Source organism: Canis lupus, chromosome 31 (assembly GCF_011100685.1).
Source record: "Canis lupus familiaris isolate Mischka breed German Shepherd chromosome 31, alternate assembly UU_Cfam_GSD_1.0, whole genome shotgun sequence".
NCBI lineage: Eukaryota > Metazoa > Chordata > Mammalia > Carnivora > Canidae > Canis > Canis lupus.
The window spans coordinates 34612550-34628625 of NC_049252.1; the positions used below are offsets into that span (position 1 = coordinate 34612550).

The following is a 16076-nucleotide window of genomic DNA, read 5'->3' on the forward strand; positions in this document are numbered from 1 at the left end:
TTGAGGTGAAATTACAATATGTGAAATGAAATATACACTGGATTAGATTAATAGTAGACTAGATTTTCAGAAATAAAAGGTCAGTGAGGGCAGCCCGGGTGGCTCAGTGGTTTAGCGTTGCCTTCCAGTCTAGGGCGTGATCCTGGAGACCTGGGATCGAGTCCCATGTCGGGCTCCCTGCATGGAGCCTGCTTCTCCCTCTGCCTGTGTCTCTGCCTCTCTCTCTCTCTCTCTGTGTCTCTCATGAATAAATAAATAAATAAATCTTTAAAAAAAAGGTCAGTGAACTTGAAGATATATTAATAAATGAATCACAGGGAGAAAAGAGAGTACAAAATTTAACAAAGCTTTAGTGAGCTAAAGGACGACATGGAGCAGCCTCGTACACATGTAATTAGAATTGCTAAAAGAGGGAAAGGAGGCACAATAGAAAAATGTTTGATGAAATAGTGGCTGAAATTTTTCCAAATTTGATGAAAACTATAAACACAGAGAGCCAAGAATCTTAATGAATTTGAGCCACAAAAATATGAAGAAAACCATACTAAAGCATATCATAATCAAATTGCTCAAAACCAGTGATAGAAAATCTTAAAAGTAGTCAGAGAAAGGACATGTTATATGTGGAGAAACAAAAGAAATGATGTTAGCAGACTTCTTGTTAAAAACAATCCAAATGCTAATGAATGTTTCACCATAATTTGTACACTGAAACCTAATCCCCAAGGTGAGAGTATTAGGAGGTGGGGCCTTTGGGAGGTGATTAGGTCATGGAATTAGTGTTCTTATAAAAGAGACCCCAGAGAGCTCTCTTGCCCCCTTCCACCATGTGAGGACACAATGAGAAATCTGCAGCCCAGAAGAGGTCTCTCACCATAACCCCACCATGATGGCACCAATGTCTCAGATATCCAGTATCTAGAACTGTGAGAAATACATCTCTGTTATTTATGAGCTACCGAATCTATCATATTTTTGTTATTGCAGCCTAAGCTAAGATACTAAGTAAGAAGAGAGTACAACAGCATTTTTAAAGCATTGAAAGAAAAAAAAAGTCAACCTAGATTTCTACACTCAACAAACAAATATTTCAAAACTAAGAAATAAAGACTTTTTCAAAATATAAACAGCTAAAAGAATTAATCATCAGTAGAACCACATGTGCTATAAGAAATGTTAAGGAAAGTCCTTCAGTCAGAAGGGAAATGATACCAGATAGAAATATAAATGTCCATAGAGGGATGTAAAGTACCAGAATTGGTAACTACATAGGTAAATATATGGTTTTTTCTTCTTCTCTAAATCCCATCAAATTATTCCATTGATAATCAAAAGATAATGACGTAGTGTGAGATTTGTAACATATAAAAGTATGTTACAAAAGTATAAAATGTATGACAATAATTGCACAAATATTGAGAAGGGAAAAAAAACAGGCATAATATTATAAGGTCCTTATACTATATGCACAGTAAAAAATATCACTAGAAAAAGTGGAAAGTGGTAAGTTAGATATATATGCTTTTAATCCTAAAGAAATCACTGAAATTACAAAATAAGGAGTAAAATGAATCTAATGGGCCAGCCAAACAAATAAAATGGAATTATTGGGAAAAAATGTTCAATTAATCCAAAAGAGGCAAAAAAAAAAAAAAATAGAAAGGAAACAAATAGGACAATAAAAAACCAAGTAGCAAGATTACAGATTTAAACCTGTATCAATATATCAGTAACTATAATAAGTGTAAATGACCTAAAATCCTCATTAACAGCATAGATTGTAAGAATGAATATAAAAGCAATACACAGCTATATGCTGCCTATTATAAATCTTTTTCAAATATAAAAATACAAGTAGGTTAGAAATAAAAGGACAGAAAAGTTATCCCACACTAATATTAATCACAAGGAAGCTCGAGTGGCTATATTCATATCAGACAAAATAGATTTTTGAGGAAAGAATATTGTCAGTGATAAAGAAGGTAATTTCATAATGATAAAAGATCAATTCATCTTGAGGACATAACATTCCTTAACATTTATGAGCTTAGTGACAAAACTTCACAATACATGAGGCAAGAACTGTGGAACTTCAGGAGATGTAGATTCAGACAGGTCACACCTCTTAAGGAAGCCATATGATATTGGTAGGCTGGTATCAGATCCATTTTACAAATGAGGAGTATTATGGGTTGAATATTTGTTCCCCAAAACTTCATATGTTGAAGTACTAACCTCTAGTGTAATGGTATTTGGAAGTGGAGTCTTTAGGGGATTAGATTAGGCCATGAGGGTAGGGCTCTCATGATAGAATTAATGCCATTCCTTATTAAAAAAAAAAAAAAGGAAGAGACACAAGAACTTTCCCTCTCTACCATGTGAAGACACAGCAAGAAGGTGGCCATCTGTAAGCCAGGAAGACAACAGACACTGGATCTATTGGACCTTGATCTTGTACTTCCGGCCTTCTGAGCTGTGAGAAATAAGTGTCAATTATTTAAGCCAACCAGTGTGGTATTTCATTACAGCAACTAGAGCAGACAAATACAAAACTTAGTACTGAGAAGTAGGGTGTTGCTGTAACAAGCACCAAACATGTGGAAGTGGCTTTGAACTGGGTAGAAGTAGGGAGAGTTTTGAAGTTGATCGCAAAAAAGTTGAGATCCCATGAAAGAACTGTTACAGGTGATTCTGATGAGGGCTTAGGAAGTAGGGGAGAGCTGGAGGGAAAGCCTCCCTTTCCTGAAGAAAACATATAAATGACTACTTATAGAATGTCACTAGAAATATGGGTGGTAAGAGCCATTTTAGTGAGGCCTCAGATGGAAATTGGGAACATGGCATTGGATAATGGGAAAAGGCAATCCATGCCAGAAGGTGGTAAAGAGCTTGCTTGAACTGTCTTTATGTTCTAGTGTTTTGTGGAAAGTAGAATATGCAAGCGATGAAATTAAACATTTTAGCTAAGATTTCTAAGTGAAGTGTAAGAGTGGCACTGTGGTTCCTCCTGAATGCCTATGGTAAAATGCAAAAAGAGAGAAGTAAATTGAAGAAGGAATTGTTAAACAAAGAGAAACCAGAACTTGAAGATTTGGGAAATTCTCAGCCCGTCCATTGCAAAAACAGGAGAAAGTGTGTCTGAATCAGCCACACCAGCAGGAGCATTGCCAGTTTGCACTGAAGGACACTGAGATGGGATAGAGTTAAATGGGGTTCTCTGAGTCCTTAGATTCTATAGGACAGGATGACTGAGCTATTTGGCCCTGAACTCGTGCTGTTCTTCAAGAAAAGGGAAGAATGGCTCTGAAGGATATTGAGATCATCAGGGTCACCACCACCAGGGTTTCAACAGGTCAGACAGCCTCCACTTGAAGCCCTGAGGGTAGGACCTCCGGAAGCTGAGTCATGGAGACCCCTGCTTGGTAGAGCCCTGGGGATTCTACTCTGCCCTTCAGAGTTGCAAAATGGACAAAGCCTCTGTAGAGAGCTGTGGGGTGGGCTGACTCAGTAGTCTGGAATACACTGCAATCCCGAGGGGTCTTGAGGGCAGAGCATTGAACCAAAGAGGATTATTCCTGTGCCTTAAGATCCAGTGGGATTTGTCTTGCTACGTTTTGGATTTACACGGGAGCCATCAATCCTTCCTTCTTTTCTATTTCTTCCCTTTGGAATGGGAATGTCTCTCCTATGTGTGTCCCACCCTTGTATTTTGGAAACATAACTTTTGTGGGTTCACAGCTGCAGAGTATTTTGCCTCTGGATGAATGTACCTGGAGTCTCACCCATACCTAATTCAGCTGGTACATAGATAAGACTTTGGGCTTTGGAGTAGCTGGCGCAATGAGTTAACACTTATGGGGCTATAGGGATGGAGTGAATGTATTTTGCACTTCAGAAGAAAATGGATCTTGTGGGGCTAGGGACAGAATGGACTGAATGTCTGTGCCCCCCCCCCCCAATGAATGCATATGTTGAAATCCTAACCTCTAATGTGATGACATTAGGAGGTAATTGGGTCATGAGGGTGGAGCCCTCATGAATGGGATTTGTGCCCTTATAAGGGGATGAAAAGACCGGAGGTCTCTCTCTCTCTCTGCCATATGAGGATACAATGAAAATCCAGGAAAAGGGTCCCCACCAGCCACTGGGTCTGAGGATGCCTTGATCTTGGACCTAATTTCCTGAACTATTAGAAATAAAGATCTGTTGTTTAAGCCACCCAGTGTGGTATTTTGTTATACAAGTGGACCCACACAAGGAAACTAAGGTATAGACTATGTGACTCACTGGGGTCAGAGTGGCAGGCGGGTGAGTAGAGGCTCAAGCTCAGTGCCTCTGGTTGGAGTCCAGCACTGCTCCCTCACACTTCATGCTGGCAGTTACAAGCAACCAAATGCACAAAAGGCTTACTTTTACCCTTCCAAGCTGTTAAATAAACCTTGTGTAGGTCAGTAGGCTGCATGGGCTGCAACACCAGCTCTACAATTAATCAGGGGGTGCAAATGTAAACTATATCCCTTTGTTGTCACAGATCCCATATTCCCTAAGTAAAAAATAAAATCAGAAAATTTCCCATTGTCAAATATCCAACTTCTGTATACACAGTGTCAGATGATTAAAGGGAGACCATAGGGCCCTTGCACAGATTCCCCAGGTGTGCATATATGCTTTAGAGTTCATGAGCTCTTGTCACCGTACTGCCCCTTTGCCACCTCCACCCTCACTTATACCAGTCCTGTCCTGTGTTCAGAAAATCATGGGAAAATCTAATCCTTCTAGAATTTCAGAGGGAATTTGGCTTGCTTCCTAGCAATCTGAGGAGACAATCCCAAGACTGTGTATATTTGTATTCTGTAATGTTCCAAGGCTGTGTTGTTGCCAAATTAATTTTACAAAGCTTAATGATGTGCAAATTATAACAATTGCTCCTATTGAACATTAAGCATCAACAGAGCATTAAAATATATTTACAAACTAAGGATTTTCTGTGAAGAGTACATAGCTTTTTGTTAAAACTTAATAAGCATCCTGTCTATTAGGTACAATTGGTCTTTGACTACCTCCAAAATAAGCATTTTATGTAATTTTTACCTGCCACCCAAGGCATGCTAAAATCAATGATAAAAATATAATTTCTTCTGCAGCAACCAACATTTGTTTCACTGTTTATATACGAGATCAACCAAAAGCCAAAGTTTTTGTTTATAGAAACTTACTCTTTTTGGAATGACATTTCTCTATAGATTAGGATGAGAAATAATAGTCAAGCTGTCTAGGGGTTCCTGTTGGTTATTTGGGAAATTTAGTTGCCCTGGTGTTATCACCCTCTGATGCCACTCTAGTCCCCTGATGACTGCCATAATTAGGCACCATTTTTTGGCTCCTGGAAGTGTAATCAGAAGGTTGCCAACCAAACAACTTAAACAATAGAAGAGTTTATTTGTTCTCTTCATAATATATGTAACTGGATATTAAATGTGACTTTTTTGTCTTAAAGTTTTGGCAATGGGTTTAATAAGTGAGAATAGTCCCAATGATGCTGGTACCTTCCTTCCTAATAAAAAATGTGAGACCACCTATGCAGGGCTTTCTGATGTTTTGTCCATCATCCATCTCTGGGCCCCATAAGAGGCTAAGTCAGGAATAGGATATTCTTGTTGAGAGCAGTCTGTGTGCATTTCCACATAGGGATGCTAGGGAGTTCTGAGCTCTAAGAAAACCACTGGAAGAGCCTGAAGTCTGGAAGAACATAGTGAGTCATAGAGTTGGTGAGGAAGCCAAAGGCTCTGCAGAGTGGCAAAGGCTAGCCCTGCTCCCAGCAGGAGAGCAGGCTGTGTTGGGGCTGGCTGTCACTTCTAGTGTGGTAGGTTAGGAAAGCTTACACGTAGGTGCTACAGAGGAGGGCATGATTGGATGTCTCCAGAGGTGTGAGATGCCTCCTACAGAGGCGTGTACTGTGAATCCCATAATCACTTATCCATAGATGGTGCCTAATTCAAACATTATTAACAAGTTCAAGAGGTGGAAATGGTAAGAGAAAAAGAGATAAATGGGAAAAAAGATAATCAGAAGTTCATGTGAGGTAGTGAAGCAAATCCATTTCTTTAAAGCTTTCCCCTTAATGCTCAGCCAAAAACGCCTGTTCTCAGAAAGAGGATGAATATTGCTTCCTTATGAAACATTTTCCTCAATATTTTATATGAGCTACAATAACTGACTATATTTACTTTTCATCAATTGTCAATTGCCTTTTTATTGGATACCAGATTCTCCAATACAATGATCTAATCCTGTTTGAGCTGACTTGCTAATTTCTATGTGCACCCTATTATGTGTCACTCCCTCCCAAACCCTGGTCAGTGAGAAGGGATCGATTTTATTTCCAGGTTTCTCCTGATACTTCAGCTGCACTGGCGCATCAGAGTCTCAGAAACGTTGAGAATATGTAGAAAAGAACAGGAAAATTCCTCCTTAAAGGGCAGCAAGACAGAAAATGATAGCCTGAGGAAAAACACACACCAAATGTGGGTTCCTAGGATGAATGAATCCTAGGGAAAGTGGCAAAAGAAGACATTGGTAGGGAGGAGAGAGAGACACTTTTCTCAATATTTAAATATTTAAATCTCTAAATATTTAATTTTCTGCAGGCAGATCTATAACTCTGTCGTCTCATCTTCAAAGTTAAGACAGGGATATTAGCCACTCAAGAAGATTTGATTATGCCTACGACGTGAATTAATCTTGAATGGATGGCTATAACTAGGCTGATAAGGGATGGCCAGAGGAAGAGGGCACGTGGGGACAGCCATATAATCTCATTGGACTACAGATTTCTCCTTTGGGTCTTGCAAAGAAAATGTATGCGAGGGCTCTTAGCACCATGCCCATAATGAGAAACAGTCATAAATAGTTGTTGTGTTTGAATTCATAGGCATTTACTGAGTTCCAGTCCAGTGCATAGACCATAAGGTAAGGTCCTGCCCCCAAGGGAACAAGAAATGATCATAGCTTGGCAAATAGAGGATTAATTAAATGAGGCAGAGTAAAATTCTGACAAGTTCTGCTAAAATCTAGAAATAAAAATCATTTGAATTCCATTTCTAAAACGACTCCAGTTGTAGTTGAGGACATGATTAATATTTACAAGACACCTAGGAAAATAAATAAAGACTTCATGTATTTCGTTTAAAAAATATGTATTGCAAGTTTCTTTAATAAAACTTCAGACAGGGAAACGAACTAGGGGTGGTAGAAGGGGAGGAGGGCGGGGGGTGGGAGTGAATGGGTGACAGGTACTGGGGGTTATTCTGTATGTTAGTAAATTGAACACCAATAAAAAATAAATAAAAAAAAAACAAACTTCAGACATGTTGGCTTCCTGAAAATTGTACCAAGAGTAGAAAAAACAGCTCATGATATAAACCCTGCAATGCTCAGACCAGAAAGCTCACATTCACCTCTTCTGCCTTTCTTACTAGTGCTTTAGGTCTGGGTGGCATAACGGATTTCTGAGGAAGTCAACAGTATACTCCTCAAAAGAATGTAGAGGTTGCTGGAAGGTTGGCTTTCTCTTGGTGCTTCAGTGTCACCCCCCAAAAAGCCTGAGAACAGGGTCTGCTAGATCTACTTTCACCACATAACTATTTTTCCTTGTGGTCTTGATGCAATCATCTTCCTTTCATGTTTAAGACACTTTGTAAGAGTAAATAAGATAAAATTAATCACAATGAATTACTTTCAATGCTCTTTAATGATTTCTATAAAACTGGATTTTCCCCATTATTTTCTGGATTCATTCCCAAACCCCTCATCCTATTTAGCTCCATGGGTGACTTGCAAAGCCTTGTAGCCTTCTTTCAGCCCCTCCCCGTTGGGTCCCACATCTGCCCTTGGTTTACAGTCCTGATCTTTATCCCCCTTTGGATTACGGTCTTGCATGTCCTTATCACCTCTCCCATGCTGGATGGAGTTCAGGCTCTCTAAGGACTCCCTCTCTGATTCCCCGGGGATCTTAGGTCCCAGCATTAGAGTCAGGACCCAATCGCCACTAACCAGAACACCTGTTGCATTAAGTTGACTAATGACCTAGAAATTATTTGAATACAATCGAGAATAACTATGTAGAGAATGACTATGGATTCACAGGCTGCTCAGATCAAATTATTCAGTGTATCTCATGGTTATAAAAAGAATTCCACTTAAAAAATTTCAATTAACTTTTTAATGAAAAACTAATTCTGTTAAAGAGGTATCATGCTTTAAAAAGCTCTAATATCTAATTATTTAAAAAAAAAGCCTCGAATGTTCTGATTTTATAGATAGCATGTTCACAGCAGTGATTTAAAAAACCTCCCCCAGAGCAGAATAAGCAAAATAGGCAGCTCTTTTAATTATGGGATAACGACACTTTGAGGACATATAAAACCTTTCTGTTTAGTGGCAGAGAAATGACCTGGATTACGTTAAGAATAAGGAGTTAGCTGGATCAATTTAAGATTTGTCTTTGTTCTTTAAATTCTTACTTATAATACATTATGATCTGGTTTTCATTTTATTTCACTATTTTCACTTCTAAAAGAAGATAATGGGGCAGCCTCGGTGGCCCAGTGGTTTAGCACCACCTTCGGCCCAGGGCGTGATCCTGGAGTCCCGTCGGGCTCCCTGCATGGAGCCTGCTTCTCCCTCTGCCTGTGTCTCTGCCTCTTTCACTCTCTGTGTCTCTCATGAATAAATGAGTAAAATCTTTAAAGAAAAATAAAAGAAGACAATGGATGGCGAAGATCACCCTGCAGGGATAGACTGGGATGGTCAGCGTCCTGAGTGGGAAGAGCATATTCAATCTACTTGCTTTATCCAAGTCAATTTTGGTGGTTTCCTTTGTACTTTCCTGAGATGACTGTAACTGCTGTTGTATTTATGCCTGTTGGCTACTTTTAAAAAAGTCTTCTAAACAAAATATTTTGGCTTTCCAAATATAAAAATTATTATTTTGCAAGCACATGTAAGTTGATATCCAGAAAAGGTACAGAAAAAGCTAGTGTCTCCATATTACTGTTTAGAATCAGCACTGTCCAGTTAGCCAGACTGGCATCACAGGGTCGGTCCTTACTTTTCCCAACCTTTTTTTTTTTTTTAAAACAAAATTGCCTCTATTCACTACAATTTTGCCTCATTTCTTCTCTGCTTTCATCCATCTGCTGTGCAAATGATCTATCTGTAAAAGTGCTTTATTAATCTGGCTGATTGCTATCACTTATTTGATGATGGACAAGTAATTCATTGTACATGTGCAAATGGAACAAGCCCATGCATTCTTAGCCAACTTTTGGCTGCTCCATAATTTCTAGCTTTGCCATCACAGTAAAGAGAGATCCACCATCAGGCCTTTTGGATGGAACTATGGGAGGATGATTTCCATGTGAGTGATTTAAAAGCACAGGCATTTTATCTAATTCCTTGTGAGATCAAAAGCATCCCCAAGTATATAAGATACTTTCCTGCCTCATGAACCAGAAATTTCATTATACAGTTTAACCTCTATTGGATGACTCACAGCCACTATCCATAAAATTTAATTTAGACAACATTTGCTGAACATCCACTATTTCAGCATAATACCAGGCTTTCTAAAGTCCGAACAGTGACTAACTGGGTGGCCTGCACTTAAGCTGACAAGCCACCATGGGGGCCCAACTATGTCCTCATCTGACAATAATGCAAGAGGTTGTAGTTATGCCAAAGCAAGGCTTAAAACCAGTTCTGGGGCCTTTGAGATGAGATGGGAGCCAACTTCCCAGGAAAGACTGCAGGATGTCAGGGTAAAAGGCCTGGGCTCTGAGCTCAGACAAGTGGGATGCAGCCCCTGCTTTTACCTTGCAAACTGCATGGTCCTTGTCAGACAGCACATGCTGCTCCATTTCAGTACCACTACTGTGAGGTCATAATAACCCCACCTGCATACGGTAATCAAGAGGATTAACTGATAAAAGCCAGTATTTTTAAAGTGGTGCGTCATAGAAGCAATTTTGTGAGTTATGACAATCATTTACAAAATAAAATGGAAGAGAAAAAAACCTAACAGAATGGGAAATATCAGAGTGCATCATGTGGAACAAGTGTAAATGTTATGAAGCTTTTATTGTGTGGGTCCTGGATTATGATTGTAAGATATATTCCCTATTGTGAGTCATGAAAAAAAAGTTTGGAAACCATAGTCATAAAATGTTTAACAAATGGTGGCTAGAATTTGGCCAATGTTCAAAAATGGTGGAATAAACAATAGAGCATTTAAGTTGAACCTTTAGAATAAAGACTTTAAGTGGGAAAAGGATGAGAGAGAAAAGGCAAGGAGGACCCAGACACACGAGACGTGATATGGTTAAAGAGCTAGCTGGGTAGGGTAATAGAACAGGAGATAGGAGACTGGACAGGAGTTGGAGCTGGATGGTGGAGATCTGCTTAGGTCATCTTGAGGATTTTGAACTTTGTTTCAGGTTAAAAAGGGAGAAGTCATCCAAGAATTTGCCCAAGTGAGTGATATGGTCAGATCTAGAATGTGAAAGAATGATTATGACAGCAATGCAGACACTGGACTGGCCCTTAAGACTGGCAGTGGGAAGGCTTCTGACCTAGTTTGGTTCCCCAGCTGAAGACCTGAACCAATGCAGTGGTGGTGGGTGTGAAAAGAAGGAAGAGGGTTAAAAAGATATTGTGGAGACAGAATTCTCATGACACAATGTCACTTCACAGATGCTGTTTCCTCTGGTCATAATACCCTCGTGTCCGGTAAAACTTCTCCACCTATAAGGCAGGGCTGTGTGTACATCCCAAGAAATGGTCTCTGACCCTCTGTTTGAGTGACACCCCCTTGCCTGTGCTCCATGTCATTCTGTACTCTACATACCCCGGCTGTGTCCCTCACCCATCGCAAGAACAATGACAATCTCTGGTATTTTCTTCCCTCCCTAGAACCAGGAACTTCTCAAGAAAGGCAGACCCTCTATCCTTTATCACTGCAGTCCTGTGGTGGCCAGGAGAGCTCTTCCCCAAGTTGCTCTGGTTTTCCTGTCTACCAGGTATGTGTTGGAATTCTGCTTTCTGGTTCCCCTGTGGTTGGGGGAGGCCAGGTTATGGGTGTGTCACACCCTCCGGAGAGGCACAGAGGGTATTGTTAGATCATTAGCTTGGCTGGGAAACAGGGAGAGAAGAGGAACAGGAATGAATTTGGTTCTGGATACACTAGATGCAGTGGAGTCTCCATGGACATGGATGGAAGAAGTTGTAAATACGGGTCTGATTGGTCCTCTAAGATGGTTGGGTTTGGAGAAACACATTTGACCTTTGTAACCTCAGGTATACTTAAATTATAAAAACAGATTCAATGATTCATGGAGATAATAAAGAACAGGAAAAGAGGATGCAGGGAGAGTGTTGAGGAAGGCGTACATTTAAGGGTGGGTGTCGAGCTGGAGGAGACAACAGAAGAGAAAGACTAAAGAGAAGGGAGGTTGAGACAGAAAGAATATTAATGCAGATAGCAGTATGACAGCATGCTACGTGGCAGCAGAACCAGGGAGAGTGCTGCTTCCCTCGGAGGCCATGGCCTCGTACATCCAGGGGGTCCACGGTGGCTTCAGAGACAGGAGCCGAGGCCAGTGAGATGGACAGCATTATAAATATGGATGTTCAGGTTGACCACACTTGATGATTCCATCACAGCACCATTGTTTGACCTGAGACTACTCAACACTTCTGGATTTCTGAAGCCGCTCTCCCTCGTCCTCTGGCCCGTGATTTATTGAGTATAGGCCCCCGGGTCAGGTGGGTGGATATGGGGCAAACGCACACTTGCTACCTTGGCTTGGAAGTTACCCAGACCTGGCCAAGATTACTTTCCTTGTTTCTCTGCAGACTTGCTTACTTCTAAATTGTGGGCTACACTGTGGGGAGTCTAGTTGCTGAAAGTCACCCTCCGGAGAAGAAGAGTACTGGAACATTCTCATTTGCTCATTCAGCACCATCGACCGAATACCTGTCACATGCAGGGACTGGATCACAGTATCATCAGAAACTGGGATGTTTGATGTGGGTCATAGCTCATTGATACCATTATTGTAGGCCTTCTGATTTTGCTCCTAATTGCTGAGAAGTCTGTGCTGTCTTAATTTCACATTTCTGAGTCCTGTCTCAATCAGCTTAGCGCTGGAAAAGGGACACACGTTCCTTCTCCATCCTCGTGCTTCGTTAACATATGGCATTTCCCACGGGCTGGGCTGTGTTTACACAGGGAGGAGCGCTAGAGAGGAGATCCAGCCTTGCTCCTTTCTCCCTGGGACCGTACAAGTGTGTGAATTGATTGTTCAAATCATCACATGTGAAAATTAATAGCCACGGCCCAAGCATTATATGGATGAGCTCCTGAATCAAATGATTTTTAAGATTTTGCTGTTAGAATCTCTGTCTGGGGAGGTTGACATCTCAGGGCATCTGCTGGACCTTTATAGGGAGACTCGTGTTTATCCAGCACCACCAGACTTTAGATGAACTTGCAGTTTCTTGTCTGGCCCAACATGTGAAATTTCCAATTAATATCTTTGACTAAGCTAACTCAAGAGAACACAATGAAATAAGTACCTATTATTAGAAAATGGGCTTTACCCATTAGAGGGAAGAGCCTGGGGCTTATAACAGGTCCTTTCATGGGGGTCTAAGGGGAAATTTATATCAGCGAGGAAGTCAGCCAAGGGACTCCCATACAGAGCAACAAATTACAGAGTGTGTTGTGTCCTCATTTATCCTCCTATGTTCTACATTCAACTATGAAATCATTTCAAAGAAAAGAAAAAGTTAGATAGCGGAGCAGCAAAAATATACAGAGCTTGCACTGCCCTCTGGTGTTTATTTGGCCGCATAGGCAGAAATGTAAAAGCCTCACAAAAGGGGACAGTCTCGTCTTGTGACTTAACGTCAAATTACAGAAAATCGAGATGGAAACAAAGTTCCTCTTTCCAGTAATTTGTACTCCCTTACTAATTCCATGTGAAAAAAACCCCAAAATAATAGGTGGTATTTTCAAGTGTTTCCCTCCAAAGGGAAATATATTAATTAGTCCTTTCTGATCTTTACCTAAAACGGTATTATTTTATTTAAAAAAATAGCCCTTGTATGGGAAATCTCTGTACCTCCCACTCCGCTTTCTGTCACCCTAAAACTGCTTTTAAAATAAGGTCTATTAAAAAATCTTGGCCTCGTGGTCTTAAGTGATCTTTGAAGTAGATGAGCAGCAATGGAATGAGCCTAATTCTAGAGATGGAATAAGCCTAATTCTGGTTCACTTCACTTTATTGAGGACAGCTCTGGGATTCTGGACCTTCCTTGCAAAACTCCCATGGTGCTGCCCTGAAGACCACTGGCACCTTGTAATGATCATATTTCTGAATCTATATGCTTTTCAATATAGTCAAAGGCAGCACAGAGACACCCAGGTAGTGGCAGTCAGACAGTAAGTAGGTGAAAATTTTGGTTCTTAATTCCCATCTTTTCTGGTTAGTTTGATAATAGGATTGTCATTTTTGGAAGGGTCTTGTTGGGGAGGTACTAGGTGGTCAAACCTCATTGTCCTGTGCATGGAGACGCCGTGGAAATCCCTGGGCACATCTTCTCTTCTCCATCCTGCAGATGGTTTGATCACAAGTTCAGGATTGTAACTCCCTCTGTTCTATTGTGTGTAATTCATGGGCTGGGAGGACGGGAACCATCCTGGCCTACAGCATCCACAAGTGGGGCTGTCTTACTCAAGTATGGATCTGTTAGGACCAATTGCAAATAAATAATCCAGGCTGGTGTTTGTGGGGTTTTTTTGTTTTGTTTTTGTTTTAGCTTAGAGACAAAGAGCAGATTGAGGGGAACTGCTGGCGTTCTGGGTACCCTGCTAGTCTCTTCCTAGGTTGCTGCAGTCAGAACAGCAAATGTGAGTCCTCCAGCAGATAGATGGATGAATGAGTGAGTAAAAACAAAGAAACATTTCAAATCCCAGTGGAACACAGGTATTTTTTACTTTAGCGGTGATTTTGTCTCTCTTTGGAGGACTGGCTATATGTTGGGGCTAATGAGAGAATCAGGGGCCACACAGGGGTCCTCCGTGAATCCCCTCTCTGAGTAGCAGAATATGACTGTCTAGAGCATCATCCCGGCACTGTGTAGCATGTCTACACTTCGACGGTAGGATTTGGCAGGTGAGAATTAACAGCATGGGTGACGGGCACTGAGGGGGGCACTTGACGGGATGAGCACTGGGTGTTATTCTATATGTTGGCAAATTGAACAACAATAAAAAATAAATTTATTTATTTTTTTTATGGGACAAGTTTACTAGAGATTTATATATTTTTTTAATTTACTTAACCATTTTATTATAAAGTTAATACAATGGGCTGTTGTATTACTATGATTACTTTTGTTTTTTTTTTTAATTTATTTTTTATTGGTGTTCAATTTACTAACATACAGAATAACCCCCAGTGCCCATCACCCATTCACTCCCACCCCCCGCCCTCCTCCCCTTCCACCACCCCTAGTTCGTTTCCCAGAGTTAGCAGTCTTTACGTTCTGTCTCCCTTTCTGATATTTCCCACACATTTCTTCCCCCTTCCCTTATATTCCCTTTCACTATTATTTATATTCCCCAAATGAATGAGAACATATAATGTTTGTCCTTCTCCGACTGGCTTACTTCACTCAGCAAAAATAAATTTATCATTAAAAAAAAAAAGACTTAACAGCATGTTTGAAACCAAAGAAGGAACCCACAAGAAAGTTCTGGAGCTTGACTCTGACCATTTACGTGTAAATCTTCACTTCAGCTCCAGAGGGGCGGCTGTTGACATTCTCCAGCAGGGAGGCAGACCTCCGTGAGCTGAACACGTGCTCTCTCCTGTCTCTCCACCTGCCACTGTTAATCATGCTCACTGCCTGGGGCACTATAAGGCCTGGGGGTTCCCTACAGACTCTAGACTTTGGAAAATGTATCACTTTAATTAGATAATTAATTAATAAATAGTTGGAGAATATTCTTCAGCCTTCAAAAGGAAGGAAATCGGGCAGCCCAGGTGGCTCAGTGATTTAGTGCGGCCTTCAGCCCAGGGCGTGATCCTGGAGTCCTAGGATCGAGTCCCATGTCGGGCTCCCTGCGTGGAGCCTGCTTCTCCATCTGCCTGTGTCTGTCTTTCTGTCTCTGTCTCTGTCTCTCATGAATAAATAAATAAAATCTTTTTTTTTTTTAAAGGAAGGAAATCCTGACACCTGCTACAACATGATGACCCTTGAGGACATTATGCTCAGTGAAGTAAGCCACATGCAGAACAACAGAAGCTGTATGATTCCACTTATAAGAGGTCCCTAGAGCAAGTCAGATCCACAGAGGCAGACAGAAGAATGGTGGCTGATAGTGCTGGAAGGATGGGGAATGGGAAGTTTCAGTTTGGGAGGATGAGAATGTTCTGGAGGTGGCCGGTGGGGATGGTTGCAGGACAGTGTGAATGTACTTAATGTCACTGACCTGGACACTTAGAAATGATTAAAATGGTAAATTTTATGTGAAGGTATTTTACGATAAAAACCAACATTAGTCCATGTACTCATGTCACAGATACTTCCAGAATGACTATGCATGACTATGCATGTCTCGTTCTATGCCCAGCTGGGGCACAGAAAGAGGGCTACGACACGGTGCCAACCTCAGAAAATGCCTTATATGTTCCTGTGAAGATATCGCGAATTTTGCTGTATCACTTTAGCTTTCTTTTCTCTCATATTTCCCTTCTGGATCTGCTTTTGTATCTGGTCTAAGGAACAGTGTAGCTCTATAATTATGACTTGGTAGTAATAATATTAATGAAAATAAATACAGCATTTGGAAGTATTAATTACCCTAACTTTTAATTTTGTCACAATGAACAAGGCGGACCACGTAATTGTCAGGGTCACAGATCCTCAGTAGAGGTCCTCGTGTCCGGCCCCACAGGGGCTTGCCTCCTCTCCCTCAGTGGAGGATGGGGCCTGGCAGGAAGAAAGGGTGG

General features: G+C 40.9%; 1 protein-coding gene across 2 annotated transcripts in view; it reads right to left on the minus strand.

The window, feature by feature from the left end:
* Positions 1-16076, minus strand: part of DSCAM (DS cell adhesion molecule) — a 729459-nt gene that overhangs the window by 63656 nt on the left and 649727 nt on the right. The gene's annotated exons all lie outside the window — the stretch shown is intronic.